The 20,325-nt window shown below is 35.3% G+C and overlaps 1 protein-coding gene across 1 annotated transcript in view; it reads right to left on the bottom strand.

Moving 5' to 3' along the window:
• The window catches only part of LOC128247334 (dipeptidase 1-like), a 117,234-nt gene that overhangs the window by 90,327 nt on the left and 6,582 nt on the right, over window positions 1–20,325 (bottom strand). The window lies entirely within an intron of this gene.

Here is a 20,325-nt window from a genome sequence, read left to right as displayed (position 1 = left end):
ATGTAATCGACTTAATCCCATTGTCTGTTCTTGTTTGCCCCCTCTATGTTTAGTCCCCCTGTGGGCAATAAAGAGATTAATGAAAAAAAAGTCATTTCTATTTCTGCATTTAAGGCTACATAGTTGACTTTTGCACCATGTAGTTGTCTCGCCTTTCTGGAACGTCTTCCCATTTATCGAATTGTTTCAGCCCTACTTCAAGTAATTCTTATGTCTATGGTTCTCAACTGCATAAAATGTAAACAAGAAGCGCCCCTAAATCACAAGCAGCCTCGAAAAAATTTTAGGAAACATTAGAATCGCTTTTGATCACAGTTAATTCCAAGAAAATCCGAATAATTAAGTAAAATTTTTGTCGAACCCCTGCTTTGTGTCAACTCTTGTATCAGGAATTTGATTTTCATTATCAACCACATTACGAAAAAGTCTCACTATAATATCTTATGATTCATGAACTGATTTCTCTATCTGCGTTCTTTGATTTTTCAAATTTGCAGTGATATCTTCTCTCTGTTACTAACACAGTTGAGCAAAAAAAGATTGATTAAAGCGTTTGAATTGCATCGAAAAGATCCCCACAAATACAGAATGGTTGGCAGCGCGTACTTCAACCAAATTGAAAGAATGATTATCACAGCTCGAGAATATAGTTAGATTACTACTACTATCACTACTACTACCACTACTACTACTATAACTACTACTTCTACTACGACTACTACTACTTTGTGTTGTTATTTAACCCCAGCACTGATGATCAAAAATGTTTCAGGCAGGGCCGTTTCGTCTTGTTTTATTCATTTATTTATTTTTATTTTTGCATCTTTCTGTATTTAATACAGTAGTATGTAATTTGATCGAGAGTTTGAAGCTGCTATTTCTAGTAAGTCGAGACACCGTGTAGACGGTTTCTTTTTTCTGTAGTATATTTATAATTGAAGATTTTTTTACTATTAGTTATCTAACCATGTTTGGTATTCTGAGTAGAATATTTTGCGTGTAGAGGAACTAAAATACTTTAAGGAATTTAATTTTGTGTTTTACCATTCTATCCCTTCTACCATATTTTTTCATGATTTCTTACATTTTCCCATGGCCCTAAATCTAAGTCACGTGACTAGTAAACAATGCATGACTAGTAAGCAATGCAAGGCTACTACATATTTTATGAAACCCTCTGAAGGACAAAATACTAAGTCGACTTCAAGTATATTTGGATGACACTCCCATTTGCGAGTCCGGAACCGAATCCAATTAGGACCAACATTTCACCATTTTATAAATTCCACTGACTTTGTTGCAAATAAAAATAGCTATTATTGCGAGTTCTGATACACTACGCTACAAAATTATGAATAAAAGTAATGACAGTGAGACGCCATGTCTTTCTCTGTGGAACCCAATAATAAGCATGATATCGTTTTCTTGTAACTGGAGGTAAAACACTAACATTTTAGGGAATGAAATACGGGATGTTGTGGTGTTTCGTGTTTTACTCTAGAACATGAACATCGTTATAAACACTGGTCTCAACTTGGAGTTGCAATTAACAAGCCAATTTGTTCAATCCTGATTCTTTGTTTTTTTTTTGCCCTGCGTTCCTCTATAATATTTGTAATACTGGTGAGTTCCCACGCTCGTTTGGCGGTGGTGTAGCCTCTAAACACCTTATCTACTGTAGTTCATCTAGAGCAAAGGTTCTCAGCCCATTTTGGCCAAAGGCACTCTTTTTACCCTTGGAGTCACAAATGCCCCCCACCCCCACCCCACCCCCGAAAATATTTTTATTTTTCAATATACTACGTATTTTGATATCAGCAGATAATGATTAAAAAATAAAGGACGTCATTTTACATATGCACTTGTACGCAGTCGGGAGTACAGACGTACAAACTGAAATGCAAAAAGAAGAAATAATGAATTGAAAATTTGGTAATTGCGTTTATTTCCACCACGCGGCACTGATGAGATCAACGTGTTGTCTATTGAAAGAGTGCTCTTCGGTACAAGAGAGCCCCTTTGCTCCAAAACTCCCCCCCCTCGAGCGCCCAATCTCCTCCGGGGGGGGGGGGGGGGGGAATGTGGTCCCCGTTGAGAATCTTTGATCTAGAGTAAACAAACATTGAGAATTCGGTGCTTCCTGCTAAATTATATTTACATAACTGAAAGATAACAAAAAGGACTCATCAGTTTTACAATGATGTAACTTCCACATGCTCACAACAGTGGATTGTTCTTGCTTTATGATACCAGTTTACAGTAAAGGGGACCAATAATTTTGTGAGTTTACTGTACGATTGACAGGAGACGAGACACTATTCTCTCCGCTTGTTTCCCAGTATTGAGCTATCCAAGTTACAATTTCCAATTTCAAACCGAATAATTCTTTGTACCTTTCATCATTTACATTGGACAAAAATAGAAAAGACAAAATAGATGAAAAGGCAAAAATTTATAATCATATGTGATCACATCACTTATTAAATATTTCAAATGCTTTATTCATTTTCTTCCTTTTGCATCTATCTGTAACGTATATTTTATGAAGGAGAAATAAGCTTTTGCAATATTTATATTCCTATTTTAGAATATCATTCGACTTCAATAGAATCTACTTGTTGAAGTTTAAGTTATACACTGTCGAAGAAAATTAACATTTTGTTTTATTATGAGCGTAAATGATTAAAATATCACATTTCATTACAGAGTCGCTAGTAAACGAGTAAAATTGATGGCCATAAAGAACTCACACTAAATTTAGTTATTATGTACATGAGTTATAGGCAGCATCGCAATGAAATAAACTTGCGATGTATCTATATTATTTATGTTTTTCTACATGCCATAGCGACAAGAAAATTAGCATTTTAAAATATCATGTATCATTACAGAGTCGATCATGAATGGGTAAAATGCGCTAGTCACGGTCGCAACATGAACTTACACACTAGCAGCAATCATACTTCAGTTATAATCAGAACCAAGATGCTGGTCCACGAGCAAAGCTGACAGAGTTGCCTTGGGTTGTAGTCATAAAGCTCAATATTGGTGGGATTTCTCCTTGCTTTCTCAACGTTCCATAAATTCTGCATGTAATTCTTTAAAATATGTTTTTACTTATACAGAGCACGTGTGCTTTATAATAGTGAGCTGTACCTGCACATACAACCTGCGTAAACAAGTAGTACGTTCCAGTACAGCTACGCTTAATACAAATGAAACCCAGTCAAGTGGAGTGAGGTTAGTCATAGAAACTGAGCTCTGTTATGTGCTTGAACATGTAGGCAGATGTGTGCTGACTATGAGAAAGAAACCCGCTGTTGACACCACAGCCAATAAGCACATTCCCTTAATAACTAAGATAAGCCATCTCATATATATATAATATACCGTTATATATGATATGTGTGTATGAAAGAGAGAGGGAGAAAGAGATAGTATGCCGACGTCAAGTGTTAGGCACGTGTAATTTGATAGATAAATACGCGATGTTGTGACTAAAATAGTATTGTTAAAAGTAACAAGGATTTTTTATCTCTAGCACAAGGTTAGAAAACTTCGGTTTAATTGACCTAAATATTTAGTGAATAAGGAAAGGCAAACTCGACTTCATCGTGATGTAAACTGTGAACATAAAGGATGTAAAAACATATTACAAATCCGTATATTTTGATATGGGTATATAAGTCAATTAAATCGATCATAATGATAGTTTGATACCTTTTTATCAATAGCAGAAAGATGAAAGATAGATCTGACACCGAAAGTAATTTAGCCTGGAACGTAAAAGGAACATATTTAAATATACCTATACATCTTGCAAAGTAATATAAAATTGCATACATGTAGCCGAAATTTTGCGGGGCGGCGGGGTAGTCGATTACATCGATCACAGAATAAGTAAAAACTTATTTCATCGACCCCAAAAGGATGAAAGGTGAAGTCGTCCTCGGCGGAATTTGAACTGAAAACGTAAAGAGACGAAAGAAAAGCGGCTAAATATTTTGGTGGTAGTTACGATTGCCAGTTCGCCACCATTTTAAAAATGAATTCAAATTTTGGCACAATGTCATCAACTTTAAGGGAGAGAGTAAATCGATTACATCAACCCTAGTACTCAATTCGTATTTATTTTATCTGCCCCGAGAAGGACGGAAAGGCAAAACTGACGTTGGAGGAATTTGAACTCAGAACGTGAAGAGCCAGAAGTGCCGCTAAGCATTTTGTCCAACGTGCTAACGATTCTGCTAAGCTCGCTGCCTTATCCACGTGTAATAATATATCTTTTTGTTATAGACAGAAGCCTAAAATTTTTTGGAAGGCAGTTAGTCGATTATATCTACTTCAGTGCTCAACTGGTACTTATTTTATCTATGATGAAAAGACAAAAGGTAAAGTCGACCTCGGCAGAATTTGAACTCAGAACGAGAAGCCAGAAGAAATGCCGTTATGCCTTTAGGCCGGCATTGTAACGATTCTGCAAGCTCGCCTCCATAAAATAATCCTTTCTATAATAGGCACAAGGCCTGCAGTTCTATGGGAGGGAGATAGTCGATTACACACACCGCAGTTCTTAAATGGTACTTATTTCATCGACCTCGGCGGAATCTAAACTGAGAAGGTGAAGGCGGACGAAATGCTGCGAAACTCTTGACCGGCGTGCTAACGATTCAGATAGTTCGTCGCCTTTGTCTACATGAAATAATGAAATGTATCATGAAGCAGACTATACATAATTTCCTCAGATTTTACTGTTTAAGGCAAGCATCCGAGGAAACTACTTAGACTCTGCGTTAGTAAATAATAATCCAAAAAGTTGAAACACTTAAATATATTTTACGCCCTGAAGAAGAAAAGTTTAACGGTTCGAACCTCCGTTGATGAGTCTATATCTCCGTTGGTGAGTTTATACCTCCTTTGATGAGTAGTGTTAATTTTTTTACTATAATTTTTTCCTTTTTTTTTTAGGCTAAAATATTTTTTGCTTTAAATATTCTTTACTTCCCTCAAAGGTGTAATATATTACTAACAACTTTTCGGCGGATGGTGCAAGTTAAATGCACGCAACTAAAGCAAACTTCAAAATGATGGAGCAGATATTTTGAGGCAGTGTATGGAAATGGTGTATAAAAATTGAATGTGATATAGAATAAAACCGATCTTAATTCTTCTTTCCTTTATATTTTATTTGTTTCAGTTATTGGACCTCGGCAAATGCTGAAGCACCACCTTCAAGAGTTTAACAGAACAAATTGACCCCAACACCTCTTCAAGGTGGTGCTTTAGCATTTGCCGAAGTCCAATAATTTATATTTATTTTTAAGTATGATACTTGCTCTATCGTTATCTTATGCCAAATAGCGAAGTTAAAGGGACGTAAACAAACGAGCACTGGTTGCCAAGCGGTGGAGGGGACAAACATGGAGGTATACACGCACACATATCGTATATATGATTTTTCTCAATGCATAAATATTTCTACTTAGATATTTAACGCGAACTACATTAAATACGTTAGCACTAAATTATATATTATATTATTATTCTGCTTGTTTCTTATTGTTTTTTTCCAAGTGTTACGCTTAAATCAACAAAGGAAATTATAACTCGAACATACAAAATATACATAGAAAAAGTGGAAAAGGGGAGGAAGGGAAAGAAAGAGGAATAGTGGAATCAGGGAAAAAATAGAAAGGGATTACATGAAAGAGAGTCTATATTGATAGATAGATAGATAGATAGATAGATAGATAGATAGATAGATAGATAGATAGATAGATAGATAGATTTACTGCAACAATACAAGTTCAGCTTTGTCTTTTTAACACCATTCTACGTTATGTTTTAACGAAAACAGTCATTCATAGTATGTTTTAAAAACCGTTATTCATAAGCGTCACATCAATTTCTTTTTTCAAAAAAAATAATTCTTTCTTTCGCTCCAACCATTCTATGTATATCATATTTCTTTTTCGTGTTATGTCGACTTCTAAGAGAAACTAGATCTATATTCGTGGTGATGCAATTTTTGAATTCCTAGCGTAATGTTCTGTTATCGACATATTCATAAAGAATTCAAAGCATAGTATAAATGTAAATGTTGCCGGGTTTTTTTTGTTTTGTTTTTTGTTTTTTCAGTATAACTCGCTTTGTTTACGTTTGGAAAATATGTCCTCTGGTACATTACTATGACAATAACGACCGACATGGGTGGTCACTTCGAATCTAGTCTTTTTGACCTACGTAACCTGCTAAGTACGCGATGTACCTGCGTTAATAACGAGACCGCAGTCGTTTAACTCGCGTATTTGGACTTACGTATTTTTACGTAACGATGCAGGTAAGCATCTTTGCTGGCAGTTTAGGCCGACCCATACCGTGAGTTAAAGGCTAAACCAAAGTATAAGGCGTTGAACATTCAGGGGAGACAGGAAACTCAGTGTTGATCGACTTTTCAGGTAGATAGATAGACAGGCAGACAGATTGATTGATTGTCCCTTGGATTGCCTATGTAGATTTTCACATCCCCTCAAGAATCAAATGTTTCAAAATGATATACATTTTCATCATATAATTTTCAAAATTTTCCACGAATACTGCTAGTTGTTAACTATTGTTCTTGGAAATATCTTCGGACCAGCAGCAACTTGTGAGAATTTGGAGGGAAAAACTGCACCTTCTCTCTCTCTCTTTCTCTCTCTCTCTCTCTCTCTCTCTCCCTCTCTCTCTCTCTCTCTCTCTCTCTCTCTCTTTCTCTCGCTCTCTCTCTCTCATGTACATCAATTTAGGTCAATCGAAACCGTTTTATATACTTAAACTTCAAGACACAGCCAGCTTTGGCCTCGCATTCAAAAGTCGGATCACTTCATTATACAGCAGCATATTATCGGTGTTAATATTAAATTGCCTCCTATCGGAATTTATTTGATACGATACGACCAGTTTAAATAAGAAGGTGGCCATTTTCCTCGTTTGAATACTTTTGCTTTCTCGCCTTTACTACAATGGTTGGCTGTTCTTAGGGATATCTCACTTCTGCTGAGTCATTATTTACTCGAAGTATGCCATGATGCGAGATACGTTGGGAACTAATGAGGTCCACAGCGAAGTGGAAAAATACAAAGAAGGAACATGATTCAACTAGACAAGCAAGTTGTTGGTCTTACAACTCCATACTAGCCAAAGTTTTGTCTTTAAACCAAGCTTCAGTTAATCTCTTTGTGAATCGGTTCATTCCGGAACACTGACTGGATATTATACGGGATAGAATTACAATCAAGACTAAAGGTTTTCTAGTGGTGATGAATGTTTATATCGGAAAGAAAAGTAAACACATAGAATCAATACACTTAGTTATGTTCTAACTTCAAAGCCTATAGGATCGACTTTATTTTCAGCTTTCTGGGGTTGATAACATATGTAGTAATAATACAATGATGCAATTTCCATCAATGAACCTTATCCCCACACATGTATAATTCAAGAAATATTTATGAGGGTTGTAAATTAAATAGACATTAAAATGGAAAAAAAATCTAAAACTCTTAAAAACGTATTTTATCGAAGCTCTTTTTTACTACATCAAATAACAGGAAAAAAATATATTTCTAAATCATTCAGATGGCTTTATTGTGTCCTCGGGAAAAAATATTCTCTTTAGTGATTTGCTATAAACAGTTTGTTTGAATAAATTTTTACTCAGACATCACACAGCGATAAGGATTTTACCAAATAGTCAATTTATTCATATAGTTGATGGCGCCAAGTATCTTGTAAACGGTTCAGTATCTACTATATATATTTTTTAAACTTTTGTTGTGCGCATTACATTGAAAAGAGTTCAATCTATAGAATTAATTCAGGAAATTTTTTTCTTTATTTTTCTTTTCCTTTCTCTTTGTCAGCTCTTTCTCCTTTAATCATTCTGTGTACGTACGTACGTGTGTGTGTGTGTGTGTGTGTGTGTGTGTGTCTCTCTCTTCAACTTTCCCAACAACTTTCCCAATTCTCAACAATTGTAATAAGCAGCAAAAGTAACAAGTACATGAAATGGCGTTAATTGATTATAAAAGACATAAAATATTGCGATTCATCCAACTCTTTCTTCCAAAATTTCTTTTTTAATATATTTCTCATTAACTAACTTCTAAAAGAAAAGGAAAACAATTTAAAGAGCAACGCAAGATGACATGTTTTGCTCAAGAACACAGCGCACGAGCTGATCTAGGAATTGAAACCACGATCTTACGAACGTGAGCGCGACACCCTAACCATTAGGCCAGACATCCTCACACACAAAAACACACACACACACACACACACACATACATACAGGGTGCGATGGGTAAATTGTCACCATTTTGTAGTCTAAATTTCGCGTATGCGCACTGCTGGGCTTTGATTTTGTCGGCTACATACTTTCTTAAAGTATGTGTTAATCCCCATGTACCCAAACTTTGTGGATACTATATATATATATGTGTGTGTGTGTGTGTGTGGTGTGTGTGTGTGTGTGTGTCTGTGTGTGTGTGGAGGCGCAATGGCCCAGTGCTTAGGGCAGTGGACTCGCAGTCATAGGATCGCGGTTTCGATTCCCAGACCGGGCGTTGTGAGTGTTTATTGAGCGAAAACACCTAAAGCTCCATGAGGCTCCGGCAGGGGATGGTGGCGACCCCTGGTGTACTCTTTCACCACAACTTTCTCTCACTCTTCCTGTTTCTGTTGTACCTGTATTTCAAAGGGCCAGCCTTTTCACACTGTGTCACGCTGAATATCCCCGCATGGCTCAGTGGTTAGAGTGTCGAGCTTACGATCGTGAGGTTGTGACTTCGGTTCCCGGACCGGGCTGCGTGTTGTGTTCTTGAGCAAGACACTTTATTTCACGTTGCTCCAGTTCACTCAGCTGTAGAAATGAGTTGCGACGTCACTGGTGCCAAGCTGTATCGGCCTTTGCCTTTCCCTTGGATAAGATCAGTGGTGTGGAGAGGGGAGGCTGGTATGCATGGGCGACTGCTGGCCTTCCACAAACAACCTTGTCCGGACTTGTGCCTCGGAGGGTAACTTTCTGGTGCAATCGAATGGTCATTCATGATCGAATGGGGTCTCCTCATATGTATGCATATATATATATATATATATATATATATATATATATATATATATATATATATATATATTTATATATATATATATATATATATATATATTGTAAGGTTTTTAAACTTTTAAATTTTCATATCCTCTGAAAAAATTATTATATATATATATATATATATATATATAATAATATTATTAGGGACAAAATCCAAAATTACAGGTAAAAAACTCAATTAAAATCAATTTATAAAAAATTAAAATTAAATTGAGCCTTATAGATAAAGTATATATAAAATATATATAGTTTTAGGGAAAATAACCAATTTTCAAGAACTCATCGATGAAAATCCACTATCACATATAGAAAAATTAATAATTAAAAGCACAATAAATGAGTATAATATAAAGTAAAGTAAATATCATAAGATAAATATAATAAAAAGATTACACGTGTTTCATAACCAATTTTCAAATAGAAAAGAAATTTAAATCGATTAAAATCAATTAAAATCAATTAAAATCAATTGAAATTATCGAAAATAAGTTCTATTCAAAAATATAGCTACTCGTCAGATCGTAAGTAGAACAATAATTAGATATATATCTCAACCAACAATAAGTACCAAATGAATTAATATGAAATACTTATTATATAAAGATAGAAAAATTATTTTAAAATATCATAATATCAAAATAATAACCATTCAATAATCATCCCTTCATCCATAATAATAACATGTATATTATATACAAAAAACATCTTACCTAAATTATCATTGTTTTAAATTATCATTGTTTTAAATACAAGTTGAACGAAGTTTAAGTTTAAAATAATAATGAAGATAAAATTAGTACATATTTAATTTTTTCATTCATATTTTTTATTATTACGTTTGTAGAAATAAATAATCTTGTATTTTTCTATTATTCAATTGATCTTTAATCATAATTAAATAAACGTCTTTAGCTTTAAATAGTATAGCTTTAACTATTACACCGGTTAAATATGTACTAATTTTATCTTCATTATTATTTTAAACTTAAACTTCGTTCAACTTGTATTTAAAACAATGATAATTTAGGTAAGATGTTTTTTGTATATAATATACATGTTATTATTATGGATGAAGGGATGATTATTGAATGGTTATTATTTTGATATTATGATATTTTTAAATAATTTTTCTATCTTTATATAATAAGTATTTCATATTAATTCATTTGGTACTTATTGTTGGTTGAGATATATATCTAATTATTGTTCTACTTACGATCTGACGAGTAGCTATATTTTGAATAGAACTTATTTTCGATAATTTCAATTGATTTTAATTGATTTTAATTGATTTTAATCGATTTAAATTTCTTTTCTATTTGAAAATTGGTTATGAAACACGTGTAATCTTTTTATTATATTTATCTTATCATATTTACTTTACTTTATATTATACTCATTTATTGTGCTTTTAATTATTAATTTTTCTATATGTGATAGTGGATTTTCATCAATGAGTTCTTGAAAATTGGTTATTTTCCCTAAAACTATATATATATATATATATATATATATATATATATATATATATATATATATATATATATATATATACATGTGTATGTATGTATATATGCACCGTTTTTCTCGGATAAGACACTTCAAGTTATAAACGCAGCCTACAATTAGCGCAGTATATTCTGAAGAAACAAAATAAATGATTTATCCTGAAAACCGAATGAAATATAATTGTCTGTGCTTTAACAAAATTTGGTGCACCTCTACCTGATATGCCCAATATGAATTGTCTGCTGGCCCTGTTTACATTCCAACAGTGGAACTGTTTGCGTGTGTGTGTGTGTGTGTGTGTGTGTGTGTACGTGCACGGTGGTGGGGGCCTGTGTACGTGCACGGTGGTGGGGCCCTGTGTACTTGTACCTGCTAGTTAAGTGCTAGGACGCAACTTATAATTAGTATGACACATTTGTAATAAAAGTTTTATGACGATTCATGAACCCTTTTATCAAAGACTTATTGTATAAAAATATTTTTTTAATTTAAAACGTGATAGTGGTTCAGTGACAAAATTTAATATTACGCTGCCTGACATGCTCGCTACTAGCCTTACATTCCTACGTTTCACAATAATTGACAATTTTTCACTACTTACGCGGCTTTTGGTCACCACTGTGGAAATCAGCGGCGCAACTACGACACTCTTATGTTCAAAAGTAGAGTGCTTGTGTAAGAAAGGGAATGTTCCCTTAGTGCTTTACTTTTAGACTAATGTTTAATGTGAAAATGTTTGTTGACAGTGCCACAGTTAGCTGAATGTACGCGTCATTTTATTTACTGTTTATTACAAGCATAAGCAAGCTTTTTTGAGAAAGGGAGTGCACGAGACTTGTTAAGAGTTCCACTCAGGAAGTTTTTCGAGCTACAGTTTGCCCATGGCTGGTTTATTACATACCTATTAACATATTAACTCCTATTGTTACCTATACCAGTGATCCCCAGCCTGAGGTCGTGGTAACGTGTAATGGAGCCATGGCAAAGTTTAGGAAATTGGACGGACTCACTGACTGGCGTCACACAACTGCCATTCTGCCTCTTCCTAATATTTTCTTTTTTTTTTTCTGTAACTCTTTAAAATTTACACTCAAAAGAATACATGCACTCACGTACACACAATGTATTTTCTTTATCATAAGATCCATCATGACAGAAGAACAAAGGATTTATTTGAGAATTGGATAATAATACTGATTTTTGCCTGTGGGTAGCAACTGTTATTTACTATTTGCTTATCCACAGAAAGTATGAAAAATGGCTAATATTTCCTTCAAACTTTGCTTTTGTTACATTTATTCAAACACCAAAGAATCCATCTCAACACATGGCTATGATGCTCCCTGCTCATGATTAGAGATGCACGTAATTATCAGCCACTAAGAGACATGCTCAAGTGGTTAAGGTCAAGCGACTAACAAGCAAATCTGTGGTATGAGTAGAATATTTGCTATGATATTTCTGCTTCAGCACCTCAGCGCTGAATCTATCTGAAATGTAATGGAAAATAAGTCAGTTTCAAAACACTGATCTCCAGACCGCAAAAGCAATGCTTGAAAGGAATAGTAGTCATTTCCTTTGATTTCTAGACAGAAGCAAATAGGAATACCATTTACTGACCAAAGACAAAAAACAAATTTGTTTCACTGTAATTTATCACTAAGTTTAAATATTAAGTGAGCAATGTAAAGTCTTATATGAATCAAATATTATATTACTTCTTTCAAGTTCATACATTCGGTGACAATTTCTTACTCTTATCTCGGTAAGTCAAGTTTTAAAGTATCTTTCTTATTATCAAAAGCTCACAACTGCTTAGAAATAGTAAGTAGAAGTCGTCGTTTGCCTCTAATAACTATAGAGCCTGATACTGAAAAACTTGCAAAACTGCATCAACCGCAAGAATCGCACCGAATGAATTCAGTAAAATGGTAATATGATACATGTGTGTGTGTGTGAGAGAGAGAGAGAGAGAGTGAGTGTGTGTGAGTGTGTGTGTGCGAGTGTGTGTGCGAGTGTGTGTGTGTGTGTGTGTGTGTGTATGTGTACACATGTATATATTATATTTGCTAAAGGATTTTAATTTTGCGCTCTAAATTAATCATCTTCTTAGAAGTTATTAATTTTCAGGGGTGGGGGCAATAGAAGCAGTTATGCATTTCATATCAGAAAAATAATGTATGATTATAAATGATTGTTTTATTGAACCACCAGAATGTTGTTGTTTTTTTTGTGAAATAGAATAAATAACAGCGAATAAATGTGCAAAAGTCACTGATATTTCAACTGAGCTTATTACGTTTATGGTAGAAAACAGGTCACATTTGGAAAATAAATTTTTTAAATGTCTATGTATTATAATAAATGTTTGTTCCAAAATTGTTTTCCTAACAAATATTTAGTTTCTAAGTTCATAGAAATATATTTCATGATAAAAAAAAAAAACTAATTTAAAACAATAGTATATATTTCGTTATTAGATAAATTTTACAAAGTATACTTTTAGTAAAAAATTTTTAATTTTTTCAAAGGTGACCAGTTTCTACTATTAAACATTTATCAGAAAATTAAAATATTTTTTCACTAATAATATCTTGGCTGCCAAAAGTAGGTTGTGAGCCATTCATTGACACCAATGTCCTTGCTGAGGACGGTTTCTGAGTCATCACTACCATCGTAAAGAATATTATCTTCAGTCCCATCGATCGCTTCAATTCAATCCGTTATCTGACTTACTGTTTTCACTTTTACAGTCACACATGAAGGCTTTACCCATCGACATACGTGTGCAACTGGACTCCAATTATTCTGTTTAAATAATAATTTTCCACGTGAAATTCACTAGTTGTGCTCTTCTGACATAAAACATTTGAATGGCTTGTTGACTGAAACATTCAGTAACTATAAAGCTAATGTTAAACCTTAAAACGTTTGCTTTTTAATTGTTTCTTTGTTGCTTTATATGTTTGGGATTGTGGATGCGCAATGGCCCAGTGGTTAGGGCAGCGGACTAGCGGTCATACAATCGCGGTCTCGATTCCCAGACCGGGCGTTGTGAGTGTTTATTGAGCGAAAACACCTAAAGCTCAACGAGGCTCCGACAGGGGATGGTGGCGAACCCTGCTGTACTCTTCCACCACAACTTTCTCTCACTCTTACTTCCTGCTTCTGTTGTACCTGTATTTCAAAGGGTCAGCTTTGTCACATTGTGTCACGCTGGATATCCTCGAGAACTACGTTAAGGATGCACGTATTTGTGGAGTGCTCAGCCACTTGCACGTTAATTTCACGAGCAGGCTGTTCCGTTGATTGGATCAACTGGAACCCTTGACGTCGTAAGCAACGGAGTGCCAACACGTTTGGGATTGATCAACACTGCGTGTTTCACACACTCTTCGTTCAATTAATTCCTGTGTTGGACACGAAAACCATCACCGGATAGAATAATTTCTTTTAGCTTTGTTTTTCGTTTAAGCCTCATTAAATGCGATGGCTTTACGCTGGCTGCACAGAGGACCAAAACTGATAAGTGAATTTTCCTGATGTGCAATTGCTTTTATAGTCACCATCTTTGCATATTTTTTGGAATGTCAACGGCACTTCATTCATATTACCTATCCTGGCCTTACTTTCCTTCCATCTTCTCTGCAATTCCGAGCTTTAATCTGATGCTTACGTCTTCATTCGTAAAACAATAGCACCAAAATGAAGATCCAGCAAGCTCATTTGCTGGTACATATGTCTTTTCGACCAATCTCCTTACGTAACACATTATCATTTTTGTAGAGACTGTTTACCATATTCTTTGTTGAGTGCAAATCCGTGTCTAGAATGTTGTGGTGGTCACTAGTAGATTTTGCTTTTTCGTGACGACGTCCATGTCTTTTGTTTGTATTCTTTTACTCTTTTACTTATTTCAGTCATATGACTGCGGCCATGCTGGAGCACTGCCTTAAAAGGGATTTAGTCGAACAAATCGACCCCACTACACTTATTCTTTGTAAGCCTAATACTTATTCTATCAGTCCCTTTTACCGAACTGCTATGTTACGGGAGTGTAAACACAACAACACCTGTTGTCAAGTGGTGATAAGGAAGAAACACAAACAGAAAGACACACACATACATACACACATACACACACACATGCACACACAAATATATATATATATATATATATATATATATATATATATATATATATATAAACGACTGGCACTTTCAATTTCCGTTTACCAAATCCACTTTCAAGATTTTGGTTGGCTCGAAATTACAGTAGAAGACACTAGTCCAACATGCCACGCAGTGGGACTGAACCCAGAACCATGTGGTTGTAAAGCAAGCTTCTTACCACACAGCCACGCCTGCACCTGTATGATTGTTTTTGTCTTTTGTTTTAACCGACTCTAACACTTCCGCTCAGTCACCAATCTGATAAATTGAAAGCATATGTTTTAATGCCGCATCATACGAGATTCACATCGCCTCCTATGGCTAAAAATGATAGACGTGTTCGTTTTTGTTCACTAAATGAAGGACAGACCTATGCACTTTAGGCATTGTGAAGGAACTTGGTGAAAAGATCGCTTCAAATATATAACTTGCTATATAAACGGTTGGTTTTTAGAAATGTCTGTAGTCCATAACCAGCACTGCAACCGTTCTATTCGAGTGCTAAATTTACGAAAACACGGAACGAAGGAATACTACAAATGGTGCAGCACCGAATAAAATAACTTACAAAATTTATTTTCGATCCCTTTTTATATTCGGCAATACGGAAATGTAATATGAATGTTGCCGGAAAAAATTGCAAGGCGGATTCTTCAAGGCAATCCAACCGGTAGGAGACTTTTGGGGAAACTAAGGAAAATATGCTTGGATAATATTTGTAGACTCAGTCACACTTGGGAATCCAGCCGGAAAGTGTTATGATTGTTACATCAGATAGGACACACAGAAGAGATGCCTGAAGACTCTACCCAGTACTCTACCGAGGATAGTAAGAGGAAAAGATGAATGGATGGATGGATGGATGGATGGATGGATGGATGGATATTTTCGATCTTCTGTGATCTGTACTCAAATCTTGACAGGATCTTTCTCGAATCGCTATCGTTTATCGGAATTATATAACAGTTATTTCAATTAAATCGACTAAACAACATCCTCAGTAATTCACTAGCTTTGTGCCAATAAAGCAAAATTAATAATAGAATCACTTAAATCCATATTCTAAAACAATATTAAGACAAGGCAATATCTCAGATACGTTTCAAGAGAAATCGACAAAGGAAACAGAATAAATCAATATCTTAATGCTAAGAGATCTCAATATTTATCTACGTATGTGTTTCTGTAAAATGGTTTTGAATAAATTCATGAACAACAACACAGACAAGTGGGATTTGTAGCTGATTTTCATAAAACCTATGTTTTTCTAGAATAGTACAACTCGGAAAATTGTTTACCCATTTCAAACAGCTGACTTGCAGTATCTCCGACATATTCGTGCGGAAAATACAATGTGTTTTTCCAGCACATTGTTGAAGTGGGGATAAAAAAAATCGTAATCGGAATTAAAATATATTATTGTTGTTAATGTAGCCTAAGTGAATCTGAAAATTAATAATAATAACAATAACAATAATAATAATAATAATAATAATAATAATAATAATAATAATAATAATAATAATAACACTTTCAATACAGTAACCATAAGAGCATCACAGCAAACCACAGCACATACCCAAGGCACACAGAGCTGTGCTCGGTAGTGAAGTGAAAGCACGTTATAAAAATAAAACTACTGAACAATAATAATAATAATAATAATAATAATAATAATAATGGTTTCAAATTTTGACACAAGGCCAGTAATTTCGGGAGTGTATGGAGAAGTTAATTACATCGACGCCAGTCCTCAACTGCTACTTGTTTTATCGATCCCGAAATGATGAAAGGCAGGATTTGAACTCAGAACGTAACCACGGACGAAATGCTGCTTAGTATTCTGTCCAGCGTTCTATTGATTTTACTAACTCGCCATCTAAACATAGTTGTTTTGTATTATAAGCACAAGGCCTTAAATTTTGCGAGTAGCTAGTTGATTACATCGATTCTAGAGCTCAACTGGTATTCATGTCATCAACCCCGAAAGGAAGAAAGACCAAGTCGACCCCGGCGGGATTTGAACTTAGAATGTACATACGAAATACTGCTAAGTATTGTGTTCGGCGTGCAAAAGATTTGGCCAGCCCATCTCCTTATTAATAATAATAATAGTTCTTTTTACTCTAGGGACCAGACCTGAAATTTTGGGTGGGGGCTAGTTGATTAATTACATCGACTCTAGTATGTAACTGGTACTTATTTTATCGACCTCGAAAGAATGAAAACTATGATCAACCTCGGCAGGATATGAATCTTTATAAAGATAATAATCCAATAACTGCAGAATATGCAGTAATGCATTTATACAGTAAATATGATACAAATTCATCTAAATTTGGAACTGTATTCAGATGATAATTATCGATCTGTAATGAAAATATTGTAGCTATTGTTGTCTGAAGTGATTGGGAGATTGTGCAATTCCAAGTTGGATACATGGAATGAACCGAATAAATTCATCAATTCTTTAAGCATTTGAATACTGGAGAAAGTTGTTAGTTTTAGTCTCCACCCCGTTTTCTTTCCCAGAAAGCCTAGGAATGGCTATGCCCAATACGGATCTAGAATTTCAAAGTCCAAAATTTTGGGTGGGAGTTTATTCCAGATACTTTCTGTTCATGAAGAATCCAGTGAGTCTTTTTAAGTGGGAGCCAGAGCGAGGTCGTAGGAAGGGGAGTTAGACTTGCCAAAATCAGATTGATGATTATGGCAGAGAAATTGAAAGTTACGGGCTTGGCTTGGACTGCCAGAAGACTCATGACAGAACTTGCGACTCTGATGGAGGAAGGGAGGAGATCTCTTGTCGACTGATGCTGCATGGGAAGTAGGGAGAGTTAAGACTGAGACTATTGAAATTACCCCTTGAAACCAACATCAACAGCTAAACAAGCAATAAACTAACTCCAAAGTAATTAACAGCAGCCTTAACAACAATGGACACACCACACTTGATGCCATAATAATAAACCTAAGAAGAAGCCAACGAAGGAGCCTCTAAGCGGTGACTCAACCTACTAGAAATATAAACCAAGCTCCTTCAAATCGCTACCTACCGTCTTAAAAATGAAAGGACATTTGGTTCGATAATAGAACAATGCCTGAAAGCAAGATGGAATAGGCATGTCTGGAATGTTGTTGATCATAGTTTGCCTCAGTCAGAACTAATATGGGGATAATCAGCAACAACCATAACGTAATAACCTCAAATAACATACTTGCACAGCAACAGGGCATAGTGTTATTGTAAACAAAGCTGTGAGAAAATGTAGGAATTTGGCAATGACTTTTTAACAAACTTATTGGTCGAGCACATAAAAAATGCAAACACGTATGGTGTTATGTTTTCAGAAAAAATGTCGATTTAATTAGAAGAAAAAATGTTCGCCTATTTTAGACTTATTTACTAGCTTTAAAACTAGAAACATTGGCGTTTGTTTGAACGATGTTATAATAATTGTAGGTTGGTTCTCAGCACAAAGTTATCAGTTGTAGCATTATGAATTAAAGTTCGTACATACACAGTACTTGTTTATATTATCAATGTGTAAAAATGAATAATGGCCAGCAGTAAAAAAAAAATAGACAACGTACGATTTTTTTTTAATAGAAGAAAATAACAGTCAGAGAATTATTACTCGTTCAGTTTAAAGTACCTCGTGATTTAAGATAAGCCATTGTACTCTATTGGGTTTGGGTTAAAGGCTAAACTGAATACAAAATAAAACAGTTGAGCTATGGCTACTAATGACAACTAATAAGGTAAGGCACCTTGTATTATTTTCTAACAATCAAAAACATGGCTCAGAGTTTATTAGTTTTTCATTAGCTGAAATAGCACACGTAACAACGGGAGAAACTAAAATGGTTGTGCTATTTGTCTCAATAGCAAAAAGAAGGTAGCTCACTGACAGGTGAGACCAACGTGCTAGCAGTCAAATGACGTCATAACACATGCGTTACGCACTTCTTAGTTGGAATAACAGAGAATTTCAAATGCAACCAAATAATGCACTCGATAAGATCAAATACAACCAAATGTCGCAACCACAACGAGGGCATAAAATATACATGCACACACACACACGCACACATACACACACAGAAGACAAAATGACTAGGTATTACACAAAACTTCTAGAATACGTACGAGATTTAGTAATGATTGTAAAACTGTTTCATCTTATTTCTTTACTGCCCACAAGGGGCTACACACAGAGGGGACAAACAAGGACAGACAAACAGATTAAGTCGATTATATCGACCCCAGTGCGTAACTGGTACTTATTTAATCAACCCTGAAAGGATGAAAGGCAAAGTCGACCTCGGCGGAATTTGAACTCAGAACGTAGCGGCAAACGAAATATCGCTAAGCATTTCGCCCGGCGTGCTAACGTTTCTGCCAGCTCGCCGCTGTTTCGTCTTGTTAAATGCTTGCCGTCTGTCTATTCAATGTTTTGATAAATTGCCTAATGTCATTTGCCAATATACTTGGAGGTGACTGAGAAAACCAGCAAAAAGTTTACAGTGTACAGAGAAAACATAACAGAAAAACTCATCATCTCCACAGTCATTATTGACAGACATTCCTTCGTAACGTACTCACATACGCACGTGCATATACTCTGAAGTTTATACACCTTTCAACAGATTTTGTGCTTCATCCCGCACTTTAAAAATAACGCTCATCACTTATTATGCTTGATGGCGTACCAAGTTCAGTAGACGAGACGACCAAGCAAAAGTTTGTATTGGGTTACATGTTACCACTTGTGTTCACAAGCAACCGATAAATTATGCAAAATATGCAGCTTTTCGTTTAGCTTATAGCACAAATATATAGGGGCAGGCGTGGCTGTGTGGTAAGAAGTTTGCTTCCCAACCACATGGCTCCGGGTTCAGTCCCACTGCATGGCATCTTGAACGTGTGTCTATTACTATAGCGTCGAGCCGACCAAAGCCTTGTGAGTAGATTTGGTGGACGGAAACTGAAAGAAGCCCGTCGTCTGTGTGTGTGTGTGTGTGTGTGTGTGTGTGTGTGTGTGTGTGTGTTTGTTCCCCCCACCACCGCCGCTTGACAATCGGGATTGTTGTGCATACGTCCCAATAACTTAGCAGGTCGGTAAAAGAACTTGATAGAATAAGTATTAGGCTAAAAAAAAATCCTGAGGTTGATTTTATTTGACTAAAACCCTTCAAGCCGGTGCCCCAGTATGACCGCAGCCACCTGACTGAAACATGTAAAAGAATGATAAAAGAATGTAGTCAAGCATAAGTATAAACAAACATACGTCAGTTCAAAACATACATGCCTACATACACAACGACATTTGTGCTTGCAAACGCACATGTATATATACACGTTTGTACATGTATACCTATATGCATATACAACCAGATAGCTAATTTTCTGAAAATTTAGCCTATAAGCAGAACAATGAAATTCAAGAGGCAAATTCTATACTTTTATTGTTAAATTCCAATCATGGAAC

Source organism: Octopus bimaculoides, chromosome 1 (genome assembly GCF_046866305.1).
Source record: "Octopus bimaculoides isolate indiv1 chromosome 1, ASM4686630v1, whole genome shotgun sequence".
Taxonomy (NCBI): Eukaryota; Metazoa; Mollusca; class Cephalopoda; order Octopoda; family Octopodidae; genus Octopus; species Octopus bimaculoides.
This window is presented reverse-complemented; position numbering and strand designations above follow the sequence as displayed.